Raw genomic sequence first — 14,227 nt, 5'->3', positions numbered from 1 at the left:
TAACAGAGGACAGAATTTTGAATATAGAAGGTTATGATTTGCTATATGGATGGCATGCATATTTAATTTATGACAAAAAAGTGGATAAGGCCTTTAAAAATCATGTGCTAAGAAATGCCCTTCTGCGTGTTTGGAAAAATACTCTTATAAACTAAATTATAAGGTTCCTATATGGGCAAGTCCTAGACATACAATAGAAAATATAAACATAGAACAGAATCAGGAAATGATTACATATAAAAGATCTTTTGTATACTGAAAGAGGTAATTTGCAGTTAAAATCTCTGCAAGTATTAAGAGAGGAAGGAAAAATTATACTTGGTTTCAATATGAGCAACTACGTGCTAGATGGAAGGAGATCAGAAAATTGGTATAGAGTAGAACGAGGGAAATTTGGTAAAGCAAATTAGAAATCAGTCTCAGGAGCATATAAAGAGATTGTATAATGTGTTACTTGAAATAGATTCTGAAAGGGACTTGGTAAAGGACTGTATGATAAAGTGGGCACAAAATTTTCAGGAGCCAATATTATTGGAAACTTGGGAAAAATTTGGGTTAGAAATGTTAAATTCACGCAGGCACAGAATCTGAGGAAAATTTTTATAAAATGTTTTATAGATGGCACCTAGATCCTAAAAGATTATCGTGTATGTATCCAGATATGCAAGCAAAATGTTGGAGATGTAATTGTGATGACGCTACATATTTTCACATTTGGTGGACTTGTAAGGACATAAAGGCCTTTTGGATAAAAATTTGGTGGATTTTACAAAATGTTTTGAAAAGAAGATAAAGTTCCTGCATAATTTTTCTTGTTGGGAATTATTACGGATTGTACAGTAATTGAGACTAAATTGATTTTAAATCTAATAACAGCAGCAAGATTACTAATAGGACAATACTGGAAGAAAAAGAAGTACCAACAATAGAAGAATGGATATTGAAAGTTGCCAATTTGGCTGAGATGGCGAAGATATCAGCCTTTTGAAAGACAATACGCAAGAAAGATACTTAAAGGAATGGAAAAATGGATTGACTATATTCAACGTAGATATCAGACTAAGAGTTATCAGACTGTTTTGAATGATTATGATGTATTATTTTGATTGTTTTGGGGAAGTTAGGAATTGATGATTGTAGGGTATAATTAAGTTGGGATGAAAATGAATGTTTTACCTAGATTTTTATTCCTCTTTCAGATGATACCAATAATTAAGAAAGATAAGAATCTTGAGGAATGGCAGAAGGAATTAACAAATTTATATGGGAAGGTAAAAAGCTAGGGTTAAAATGAAAATAATTCAAGATTCTCGGAAAGGGAGGTTTAAAATGCCTAATTTTAAATTATATTATGAAGCAGCTGCTCCCTCTGCAATAAGTGATTGGCTTAATTTAACAGAGGACAGAATTTTGAATATAGAAGGTTATGATTTGCTATATGGATGGCATGCATATTTAATTTATGACAAAAAGTGGATAAGGCCTTTAAAAATCATGTGCTAAGAAATGCCCTTCTGCGTGTTTGGAAAAATACTCTTATAAACTAAATTATAAGGTTCCTATATGGGCAAGTCCTAGACATACAATAGAAAATATAAACATAGAACAGAATCAGGAAATGATTACATATAAAAGATCTTTTGTATACTGAAAGAGGTAATTTGCAGTTAAAATCTCTGCAAGTATTAAGAGAGGAAGGAAAAATTATACTTGGTTTCAATATGAGCAACTACGTGCTAGATGGAAGGAGATCAGAAAATTGGTATAGAGCAGAACGAGGGAAATTTGGTAAAGCAAATTAGAAATCAGTCTCAGGAGCATATAAAGAGATTGTATAATGTGTTACTTGAAATAGATTCTGAAAGGGACTTGGTAAAGGACTGTATGATAAAGTGGGCACAAAATTTTCAGGAGCCAATATTATTGGAAACTTGGGAAAAAATTTGGGTTAGAAATGTTAAATTCACGAGCACAGAATCTGAGGAAAATTTTTATAAAATGTTTTATAGATGGCATCTAGATCCTAAAAAATTATCGTGTATGTATCCAGATATGCAAGCAAAATGTTGGAGATGTAATTGTGATGACGCTACATATTTTCACATTTGGTGGACTTGTAAGGACATAAAGGCCTTTTGGATAAAAATTTGGTGGATTTTACAAAATGTTTTGAAAAAGAAGATAAAATTCCTGCCGCAATTTTTCTTGTTGGGAATTATTACGGATTGTACAGTAATTGAGACTAAATTGATTTTAAACCTAATAACAGCAGCAAGACTACTAATAGGACAATACTGGAAGAAAAAAGAAGTATCTACAATAGAAGAATGGATATTGAAGGTTGCCAATTTGGCTGAGATGGCGAACATATCAGCCTTTTTGAAAGACAATACGCAAGAAAGATACTTAAAGGAATGGAAAAAATGGATTGACTATATTCAACGTAGATATCAGACTAAGAGTTATCAGACTGTTTTTGAATGATTATAATGTATTATTCTTGATTGTTTTTGGGGGAAGTTAGGAAATGATGATTGTAGGGGTATAATTAAGTTGGGATGAAAATTTTTTAGCATATGTTTGTTTTATTTTTAACTATACCTTGTGCCCGTTCCGGGAAGTTGGGGGGGGAGGGGGGTTGTGAAGGGAGGGGAGAGGAGGGGGGGAAAGGGGGAAAAAAATTTGTAAAACTTTTTGAATAAAAAAAAAAAATCCTTTATTTGAAGCTTTTTTCCCAGCCAAACTCGTTGTCTCTTTTGTACTTTGTTCCTTCCTGGATATTTTTTTGCCTCCAGGATCAAACATGGGCTTCCAGAATACATTTCACTCCAAATTTATGTATGATTACAATTTCTAGGGCTGTTCATGCTTTAAAAGTTATTTAGTTTCTCACATGCGTATCTTTACTACCCATTCAGGCAGACCAACTTTTTTCAGGGGTCTCCAGAAAACAGAAAACAGGTGGCAGGGAGAGGTGCAGATCCCTTAAGAGTAGTTTTCTTAGATCTATTTTTGTCCTGTATCCATTCTTCCCTTTAAGAGAAAGTGGTGAAGAAGGCAGTTGGCTGCAAATTTTGAGGGCCCTAAAGGAAGCAGGGTTTTTTTTCCTGGCTGACATGGAACAGAAAAGCAAGGCACAATTTTAATAAATAATAGCTAAATCAGGGATGTCTGCAAGGAGAGAGTAAAGAAGTCAAGATGTTGCCACAACCATGTGATCAAAGCCCTGGTCCTCTGTATGTATATCATGACAGAGCTTGTATTGCATCTTGACTATTTTTACCTACTTGAGATAGATGTCTTGCTTGGAAAAGGTACAAAGTATTTTTGAATCATTTTAAAATGCGAAGTCCCAATAAGTTGGTTATCTTTACATTCCTGACTTCTATGACCAGTTTATAAACATATACCTACTTAAATAAGGCCTCTAGAGGTAGCTTTGAAACATTAAAAAAAATTGTCTTGTAATCTGCAACTCCTACACTGCAAAAAGATATGGACTAGACAACTCAACCAGTGCAAAGCAATAGATGCAATTTACATAGACTTCTGTAAAGCCTTTGATTCAGTGGTATGCAACAAACTACTTTTAAAACGAAAATCTTATGGCATTTCCAGACCTCTGTATAATTGGATAGCTGCGTTCCTATCAAACAGGCAACAAGTAGTCAAAATAGGGAGTGCCCTATCAAACCCTGCACTTGCCTTGTCCCCCAAACCCTGCACTTGAGGTGTCCCCCAAGGAACGTTTTAGGACCCACACTCTTAATACTTTACATAAATGACCTTTGCGATCATATTATAAGCAACTGCATTCTCTTCGCTGATGATGTAAAACTATTCAACACCACTGACAATGCTGCTGCCCTACAAAAAGACCTTGACTATGTGTCAGAATGGTCAAACAATTGGCAACTCCAAATCTCAACCAACAAATGCTCTTTCTTACACATTGGCAAAAAAAATCAAAACACAAAATACAAGCTGGGCAGATATGACTGCATAGATAACCCTCACTCTGTCAAGGACCTCGGACTACTCATTATCTAAATGCTAGAGCTCACTGTAACAACATTGCCAAAAAGGCATTGAGAGTTTGTTAACCTAATCTTGCCTAGCTTCTTCTCTGGTAATATTTTACTGCTAACTAGAACATACAAAATATTTGCTATACTAATTCTCGAATACAGCTCATCTGTCTGAAACCCACAGTGCATATTGGACATTAATACAATTGAGCAAGTCCAGAGATATTTCACGTGAAGAGTCCTCCACTCCTCTGCTTGCAACAGAATACCTTATGCCACCAAGCTTGAAATTTAAGGCTTAGACAATTTAGAACTACGCCACCTTCGGTCTGACCTAAGCATAGTTACACAAAATTATCTGCTGCAATGTCCTACCTGTCAATGACTACTTCAGCTTCAACCGCAACAATACATGAGCACACAATAAATACAAACTTAAGGTAAACCGCTCCAAACTTGATTGCAGAAAATATGACTTCAGCAACAGAGTGGTCAATGCCTGGAATGCACTACCTGACTCTGTGGTTTCATCCCCAAACCCCCATAACTTTAACCTTAGACTGTCTACTGTTGACCTCACCCCATTCCTAAGAGGCCTGTAAGGGGCGTGCATAAGTGCACCAACATACCTACCGTCCCTGTCCTACTGTCCCCCATTTATTCGTACCCATTTCCCATATTCATAATCATGTTTATATCTGTTACCTTATACATGCTTGACAAATAAATAAAATAAACAAAAATAAATAAATAAATAGTGGTAAATGTGAAGTAACTCTGACTTTTGCAATTGAGTTAACATTCTTGGACCCAGAGTTTTTAATCACAGTCCAAAAGAAAGAGGTGGAGTGGTGTACCCTATAAATATTCTCTGCTTCTTTTAAATTTTCAAAACTGCTGTGTAAAATTGCTGGCCTAAAAAGCATTTCATTCTAATGCAACCAGAACAGAGACAGCTGCTAACAGTCTGATAGTTTTGCCCTTTTATTATCTCAGCTATGCAACTGACTTTCTTAGCACCCATGACCAATCCCAAGGAAGGAAAAGGATTATGAATAATAAAATAAGTATAAAAACTCAACACACTGCAAGTTTTTATTTATTAAAATTATTGTATTTTTCCACCCCAAATCATGTCAGTTTAATTATCAGATCTCACATTTAAAAAAAAAAACTTTGAGTGTTCCTTGGTGCTCTCTGAGCTTGGAAATTTTTTTTTCTCTTTTCAGTTTCCTCTTAAGCAATGGGTAAACAAAAATATATGGAAGCTAAGAGAGAATGAGTTCAGTGACCTGCATCCTGGAAAAGAGACAAGACTGGAAGTTAAAAAAAAAAAAGTCTGAAATCCAAACATTGTTTAGCACATCTCCTCTCCCTGTGATATGTTTGCATAACTACTGGAGAAGAATTAAGATTACTTTTTGAAATAGTTTGTGCATGAGGAAAATGACTCTAAGCATAGAAAAATTGTGTTTATAACAGCAGTGGTGTATTGCTTTGCGACAATTTTCACAACCTTGTTATTTTTTTTTATCATATTTCTCAGTCCCACAATAAGAGGTTTGTTAGCTTGTTCAAAAGCAGTATCAAGGGGAATTCTCCTTCTGTTCATGATTCTTTGGATGCAAGTTTAGGAGTTTGGCTAATCTGGCACTGGGAGAGAAGGGGTGATCTGTTTTAATACTATTATTTGTATTGATTGTTCTGAGGCCATCTAGGATCACAAAGATAGGCAGCCATGTAAGAATTACATAAATGAATAAATAATACTGCTGACATTTTTAAAGTGATTAAGAATATCACTTTTCTACTGTATGACAGTATGATTTCATTGGGAATAATTATAATTTATAAAATATGTGATCATTGTTTCTCTGTGGTGCAATCTAGCTGTCTAAATAATAGAGCAAAAAAAGAATTTCTAGAATTGCTTATTCTTACTGATATCTGTGGCACTTTAGACACTGTTGCAATCAACATCTCAGGGTCATTTCAATAAATTTACCTACATCTGGGCAAATATGGTGAGTGAGAACTTAAAAACTCAGTCTCAAATGTGTTCCTGTCCATATACGTGAAGACATTTACAATTTCTATATTTCTGCCTAAATTCTAGTAAGGTTCTTGCCAATTCTTGCCAAAATAAGTTGCTTAGCATTTACAGTGGCATATAATTCTTGATTGTTTTCTGCAATTCCCATTTCCTTTCAGATGTTTAGTGAGGACATGTTGGAAAATGTGTAATGCTTCTAGCGTGGCCAAGAAATTCCTAAGAGACAATGACTGTCCTTTAATTATTGTGAGAAAGTTTTTCTCTAGATTATTGTCTCAAATATTGTCTCAGATGTCAAGGCTTTTAAAAAATAAATAAATAAAAGGTTAAATTAAATAAACTATCCTGAGAAACTTGAAACATTGCTTCAAAGGAAATAAGCCTATAGCCCAATAACAAACTCTTTCCCTAAGAGTGGTACTGTTTTGGCTACATCTCTTTATATAGCCAAAACCGTACCACTAATTCAGAGGAAGAGAGAGAATTAGTTAATAACATATAAGGAATTAAACTTTTATAGAAAAGAATCAATCCTAAAAATTTCAGAAAAAAGAACTGAGAAATCAAACAATGTCAAGAAGTAGTCATGGAATTTAAATAAACCACCACTTCTGAGATTTGGAGGTGCAAATGCTGAACTGGAATATTCTGAAAAAGGTGGAAGCTGATTGCACATGACTATTCGAAGTTGCAATAATTGGTGCACATCATATAATACATATAATACTAACAGCAGCACAATGGTTATACAACACATTAACCCAAAAGCTTTGTTTTCCAATCCAGATTTGGGGTTTATTGTGCCACATAAGCCTGAAGTCTGCATTATTGGTTTGCACAAGCCAATTTAAGCTTTATTACACATTCCAGCTTCCATTAATCCACTGCTCTGGATTTGGATCATCAATAAAACCACTATGTTAGCTAAGGAACAGCACATGATCAAGGGCTATTTGTTAACTACATTATGTAAACAACCTATGTAAATGCTTGTAATGCTGTGAGTAAAATGTTCTGTAGTTGCGTTTAGAATGTCCATACTATCAAGAAAGGTATTTTATTATAAGTCCCATTGTTTTGTCAGTTTTCTATTTCTCTGCTCTCTAAGGTCCTGTATCACATATAACTGCATTTGTCTATGGAGAGTCTCAGTCATCAGGTCATAGTTGTCCCAAAGGTGCTTTTTTCAGGAGGCAACTTGACTTTCTGGTTTTTCTTTGAAGACATTTTGCTTTTCAACCAAGAAGCTGCTTCAGCTTTGGTAAGCTGAAGAAGCTTTTTGGATGAGAAGTGAAACATCTTCAAAGAAAAACCAGAAAGTCCAGTTGCCTCTTGAAAAAAGCACCTTTGGGCATAATTCAGAAGTGGGATTCAAATCCCGGCACTACCGGTTCACTATCAGTAGCGCGCAGGCACATGTTCTTGCTTTGTGAGAGCACATGCCCGCACCGCCGCCCTACTGGTTTTCCAGAACCGGAGCGAACCAGTAGAAACCCAACACTGATATAACTGTGTTTTCTGTCTTTTTTCTGCTCCTCCTGCTCCTCCTCCAGTTGGGGGGACTCAATGGTTCTTTGCATGTGGAAATCTTTATATTATTATTCTTTTCTATTATCTGTTGCAGTATGGAAAAGATGAGCTCAGAATCTAGGAATGAAACAATGTACAAATTAAGATACCTTATCATTTTGTCAAGACAGCTTACTCTGTTGGACTAATACAGTTTTCCCTGCCGCCTTGAAAGAGGCGGTGGTGAGACCCCTCCTTAAGAAGCCCTCTTTGGACCCGGCTATTTTGGGAAACTATCGGCCAGTCTCCAACCTTCGCTTTGTTGCGAAGGTTGTAGAGAGTGCTGTGGCGCGTCAGCTACCCCAATACCTGGAAGAATCCGTCTATCTAGACCCGTTCCAGTCCGGCTTCCGACCCGGTTACAGCACGGAGACAGCTTTGGTCGCATTGGTGGATGATCTCTGGAGGGCCAGGGACAGGGGTTATTCCTCTGCCCTGGTCCTATTAGACCTCTCAGCGGCTTTTGATACCATCGACCATGGTATCTTGCTGCGCGGGCTGGGGGGATTGGGAGTGGGAGGCACCGTTTATCGGTGGTTCTCCTCCTATCTCTCCGACCGGTCGCAGACGGTGTTGACAGGGGGGCAGAGGTCGACCGCGAGGGCCCTCACTTGTGGGGTGCCGCAGGGGTCGATTCTCTCGCCCCTTCTGTTCAACATCTACATGAAGCCGTTGGGTGGGATCATCAGTGGCTTTGGGGTGAAGTACCATCAGTACGCTGATGACACTCAGCTGTACTTCTCCACCCCAGGTCACCCCAATGAAGTTGTCGAAGTGCTGTCCCGGTGCTTGGAAGCCGTACGGGTCTGGATGGGGAGAAACAGGCTCAAGCCCAATCCCTCCAAGAGGGGGTGGCGGTGGATGCCGGCATCTCGATTCAGTCAGCTGCAGCTGCAGCTGACTGTTGGAGGCGAGTTATTGGCCCCAAAGGATAGGGTGCGCAACTTAGGTGTCCTCCTGGATGAGCGGCTGGCGGTTGGAGACCATTTGGAGGCCGTCTCCTGGGGGCCTTCCACCAGGTCCGCCTGGTTCGCAGTTGCGCCTTCCTTGATCGGGATGCCTTGTGCACAGTCACTCATGCACTCGTTACCTCTCGCTTGGATTATTGTAATGCTCTCTACATGGGGCTCCCCTTAAGGTGCACCCGGAGGCTTCAGCTAGTCCAGAATGCAGCTGCGCGGGTGATAGAGGGAGGATCTCTTACCTCCCACGTAACACCCTCCTGCGCAGACTGCACTGGCTACCTGTCGCTGGGTGCACTTTAAGGTTTTGGTTATGACCTTTAAAGCGCCCATGGCTTAGGGCCTGGGTACTTACGGGACCGCCTACTGTTACCATATGCCTCCCACCGACCCGCACGCCTCACAGAGAGGGACTTCTCAGGGTGCCGTCCGCCAAGCAATGTCGGCTGGCAGCCCCAGGAAGGTCCTTCTGTGGGGCTCCACACTCTGGAACGAACTTCCCCCGGGTTTACGCCAAATACCTGACCTTCGGACCTTTCGCCGCGAACTGAAGACGCATCTTTTTATTCGCGCGGGGCTGGCTTAAATTTTATGGATTGTATAGTTTTATTATTAATTTTAAACGGGGTTTTAATTTCTATATATTTTAAAATTTTAGGCAAATTATAATAAGTTTTTTAATTTTGCATTTTATAGATTATTGTCTTGTCTGTTTTTATTTGCCTGTACACCGCCCTGAGTCCTTCGGGAGAAGGGCGGTATAAAAATCAAATAAATGAAATGAAATGAATGAATTCTATCTATTATAGTTTGGGTAAAAAAATATAGGGTAGAGTTGAATCATCTTTAGTTGAATAATCTGAAATAGCAAGAACTGAATCTGGAAACTTCTATTTCTAGATGCTTTACCATGACTGATCCACCACTAGGAATTATATAATGTTGCACGTTCAGGCAGAAGGTCCTGAGAAATCATGAAGTGTTGGCAAAGCATTGGGAGATAGAGGCCGAGTTGCCATTCTTCTTATCCTATATGTCCTAATTTAGTTCAATGGAGAATGTTCAATCTACTATTGAATGCCACTGGTAGTCCTCAGCAGTTTCCACAGGAGAGGCTCTGAAAGAGACAGGTTTGTTGTCACGATAGAAGCCCACTCCTTTTGTACATGTGGTGACACTGTACCCCTCATGCTGCAGATTTTGAGGCCACCCTGTGGATGCTCATGGGTTCAACTGCTAGTCAGTTGGGTTTTTTATATGGAAAGGTGAGAGGAGTAGATCTCATGTCCTTCGCTTCAGATATCAAAATACCTTAAATCAATTTCAACGTTTCTAAATATCACTACTCTACAATACCAAACACATAAACAAACAAACAAACAAACAAACAAACAAACAAACAAACGTGTAAGTCTTTCTTAACTATGCCCTCAAAGGTTTTTGACTGTTTGATATATCAGTAATGCGAATGGTAATAATAATAACTATCTAATATCTATCTAATATCTAATAACTATCAGAGTGCTATTAAAATTCATAATAGTTCATATATTTGGCAATACATATTTTATGTCAAAATTTTGCCTTAAAATGTAGTTTAAGAAATTTTTATCCATATTTAGGTATCTTGTCACACTGCTTTAGGGTACCTAGTCATTTAACAATTAGATTCAAGATACAGTACAAAAGCATAATCTTTACAAAATCTGTATTGCTATTTTTGTAACTGCTTACTCATAAATACTTTAAATACACGTAAATTAGAAAAGGATACTAGAGGCAACGTAATATTTATAATAAAATTGAAATGAAACTGCAAATACAAAAATTGTATTCAGAATAAATTTGTATGATTCTTTTAATGAAAATTTGTTTTGATTCCAGGGCTTTGATTCCAAAATGCCTATCTATTACATAATTTAATGAATATAAACTTTGATACATGTGGTTCACATTAAAATTAAATATTTATACTCTGTAGTACCTGATTATAAAATAATCATCTACAATAAAATGCACACATTTTATAATGGAAATTATTATTTTTTGGCTTAGTGTTATGTGAAAAATACTACGCAAGTAATCCATAATACCACAAACTGATCTATATAAAGAGAAAATTTTTCCCTGTGTGACAATTATTTTATTAAACCAGAGCAATGGCTTTTACAGCAAAGTGTGAATATGCCAAAATGATGATACATTCATAGTGCTATCATCAAGCAAATACTTCTTTAACTACTTAAAGTGAGAACTGAAGCTAATCATCCTGCAATTTTCCTTCCTATTTAACAACAGACCAATATTTTCCTACTCCATTCCATTTTTATTCTTCTTCTCCTTTTATTCCTGCCATTCCTTTCATCATTCATCATCTATGGCAGGGTGGGTTCTACTTACCTTTACTACCGGTTTGCAACAGGAGCACGTGCGCACACTTGCTTTGCTTGCGCGCTTGCACATGCGCAGATTGTCCATGATGACATCCAGGGCGGGTGGTTGGAGCCTCCCACCGCTTTTACTACCGGTTCACAAGAACCGGACAGAACCGGAAGCAAACCACCACTTTTCCATGGCAGCTTCAATATCTCTTGAATGGAACAAACATGTTCAGAACAGTGTCAAGTTTATTATTTCTGATAAATAGGTGTTGTGATAAAAATTGAATAGGAATCTGTGGGTTTTGCTGCTACAGGATTCTTGGCTGATCTAATTAATTGAAATGTCATCAAATAATCACCAAGATAACAATATATAATTTCCTAACAGAGATGAGTTATTTTTTAAAAAAATTAAAATCAGGAAATGGGAACTCAGTTACAATTTGCACAGGAAAAAAAATCCCACTACATTTCTTGGTAATTTTGCAATAATTTATTTATTTATTTATTTTATTTAATTTAATTTTTATACCGCCCTTCTCCCGAAGGACTCAGGGCGGTGTACAGGCATAATAAAAACCAGCAATACAATATACAAATTTAAAATCCAATTTAAAAAACTTATTTAAATTAGCCCAATGATTAAAATTTACTCTACTAAAACCCCATTTAAAATTAATAAATTTAAAATTTAAAATCCCAATTTAAGCCAGCCCCGCGCGGATAAAAAGGTGAGTCTTGAGTTCGCGACGAAATGTCCGAAGGTCAGGAATTTGGCGTAAGCCCGGGGGAAGCTCGTTCCAGAGTGTGGGAGCCCCACAGAAGGCCCTTCCTGGGGCCGCCAGCCGACATTGTTTGGCGGACGGCACCCTGAGAAGTCCCTCTCTGTGGGGCGTGCGGGTCGGTGGGAGGCGTATGGTAACAGCAGGCGGTCCCGTAAGTACCCAGGTCCTAAGCCATGGGCGCTTTAAAGGTCATAACCAACACCTTAAAGTGCACCCGGAGGCCACAGGCAGCCAGTGCAGTCTGCGCAGGAGGCGGTGTTACATGGGAGCTACGTAGCTCCCTCTATCACCCGCGCAGCTGCATTCTGGACTAACTGAAGCCTCCGAGCGCACTTCAGGGGAGCCCCATGTGAGAGCATTACAGTAATCCAAGCGAGAGGTAGCAGGCGCATGAGTGACCGTGCATAAGGCATCCCGATCAAGGAAGGCGCAACTGCGGACCAGGCGAACCTGGTGGAAGGCCCTCCTGGAGCGGCCGTCAAATGATCTTCAAGCGACAGCCGATCATCCAGAAGGACACCCAAGTTGCGCACCCTATCCTTTGGGGCCAGTAACTCGCCACCAACAGCCAGCCGCGGCTGCAGCTGACTGAATCAGGGTGCCGGCATCCACAGCCACTCCGTCTTGGAGGGATTAAGCTTGAGCCTGTTTCTCCCCATCCAGACCCGTACAGCCTCCAAACACCGGGACAGCACTTCAACAGCTTCATTGGGGTGGTCCGGGGTGGAAAAGTACAGCTGAGTGTCGTCAGCGTACTGCTGGTATCTCACCCCGAAACCACTGATGATCTCACCCAGCGGCTTCATGTAGATGTTGAACAGCAGGGGCGAGAATCGACCCTGAGGCACCCCACAAGTGAGGCCCCTCGCGGTCGACCTCTGCCCCCCTGTCAACACCGTCTGCGACCGGTCGGAGAGATAGGAGGAGAACCACCGATATACGGTGCCTCCCACTCCCAATCCCTCCAACCGGCGCAGCAGGATACCATGATCGATGGTATCGAACGCCGCTGAGAGGTCTAATAGGACCAGGGCAGAGGAATATCCCTTGTCCCTGGCCTCCAGAGATCATCCACCAATGCGACCAAAGCTGTCTCCGTGCTGTATCCGGGTCGGAAGCGGACTGGAGCAGGTCTAGATAGACATCTTCATCCAGGTGTTGGGGCAGCTGTCGCGCCACGGCACTCTCTACAACCTTCGCAACAAAGCGAAGGTTGGAGACTGGACGATAATTAGCCAAAATAGCTGGGTCCAAAGAGGGCTTCTTAAGGAGGGGTCTCACCACCGCCTCTTTCAAGGCGGCAGGGAAAACCCCATCCAACAAAGAAGCGTTGATAATCCTCTGGAGCCAGCCTCGTGTCACCGCCTGAGTGGCCAGTACCAGCCAGGAAGGGCACGGGTCCAGTAAACATGTCGTGCCGTGAAGCCTCCCCAACAACCTGTCCACGTCCTCGGGAGCCACAGGGTCAAACTCATCCCAAATGTGCTCAACAAGACGTGCCTCCTCTCCCTCGCTTGGATCATCCCAAATTCGGTCCAGACCGTCCCTCAGCTGAGCGATTTTATCGTATAGATAACCACTAAACTCCTCGGCTCGTCCCTGCAAAGGGTCATCCCGCACTTCCTGATGTAGGAGAGAGCGGGTCACCCAGGCTGGGGCGGCGGGCGGTTATCTGCCGGCGCAATGAGGGTGGGCGTAGGGCGCCTCGCTTCCCTCATTGCCACTAGGTAGGTCCTAGTATAGGTCCTAACTAGTGTCCGATCAACCGGGCGACTGGACCTCCAGGTGCTCTCTAGGCGTCTTCTCCGGCGTTTCATCTCCCTCAGCCCCTCGGAGAACCAAGGGGCCGGACGAGATCTCGCGGGTCAGAGGCCGCAAAGGCGCGACACGATCCAGGGCCCGGCGCAGCCTGCTCCCAGGCCACGACCAGTTCCTCAGTCGTGCCGTGGGCCAGATCCTCAGGGAATGGCCCAAGCTCCGTCTGGAACCTCTCAGGGTCCATCAGGCGCCTGGGACGGAACCACCGTATAGGTTCCGTCTCCCTGCGGTGGTGAATAGCGGTTCGGAAGTCTAGGCGAAGGAGAAAATGATCCGACCATGACATTGGTTCTGTTACTAAATCATCTAATACCAGATCATTTAACCACTGTCCAGAGATAAAAATCAGATCTAGCATGCCTCCCCCTGTGTGCGTAGGGCCATCATTTACCCGAACCAGGCCCAAGGCCGTCATGGAAGCCTGGAACCCCCGAGCTGCCGTTGATGACAGGCCAGCCGATGGCAAGTTGAAATCCCCCATAACTATAAGTTTGGGGGTCTCAACCGCCACAGCAGCCAGTACCTCCAACAGCTCGGGCAGGGCTGTGGTCACGCAGCAAGGAGCCAGGTACGCGATCACCAAGCCCAACTGATTCCTATAGCCCCAGCGCACACAGAGGATTCGCAGCCA

Source organism: Ahaetulla prasina, chromosome 1, assembly GCF_028640845.1.
Source record: "Ahaetulla prasina isolate Xishuangbanna chromosome 1, ASM2864084v1, whole genome shotgun sequence".
NCBI classification, from domain to species: domain Eukaryota; kingdom Metazoa; phylum Chordata; class Lepidosauria; order Squamata; family Colubridae; genus Ahaetulla; species Ahaetulla prasina.
The sequence above is the reverse complement of the archived record's forward strand: the minus strand, read 5'-3'. Positions refer to the sequence as shown.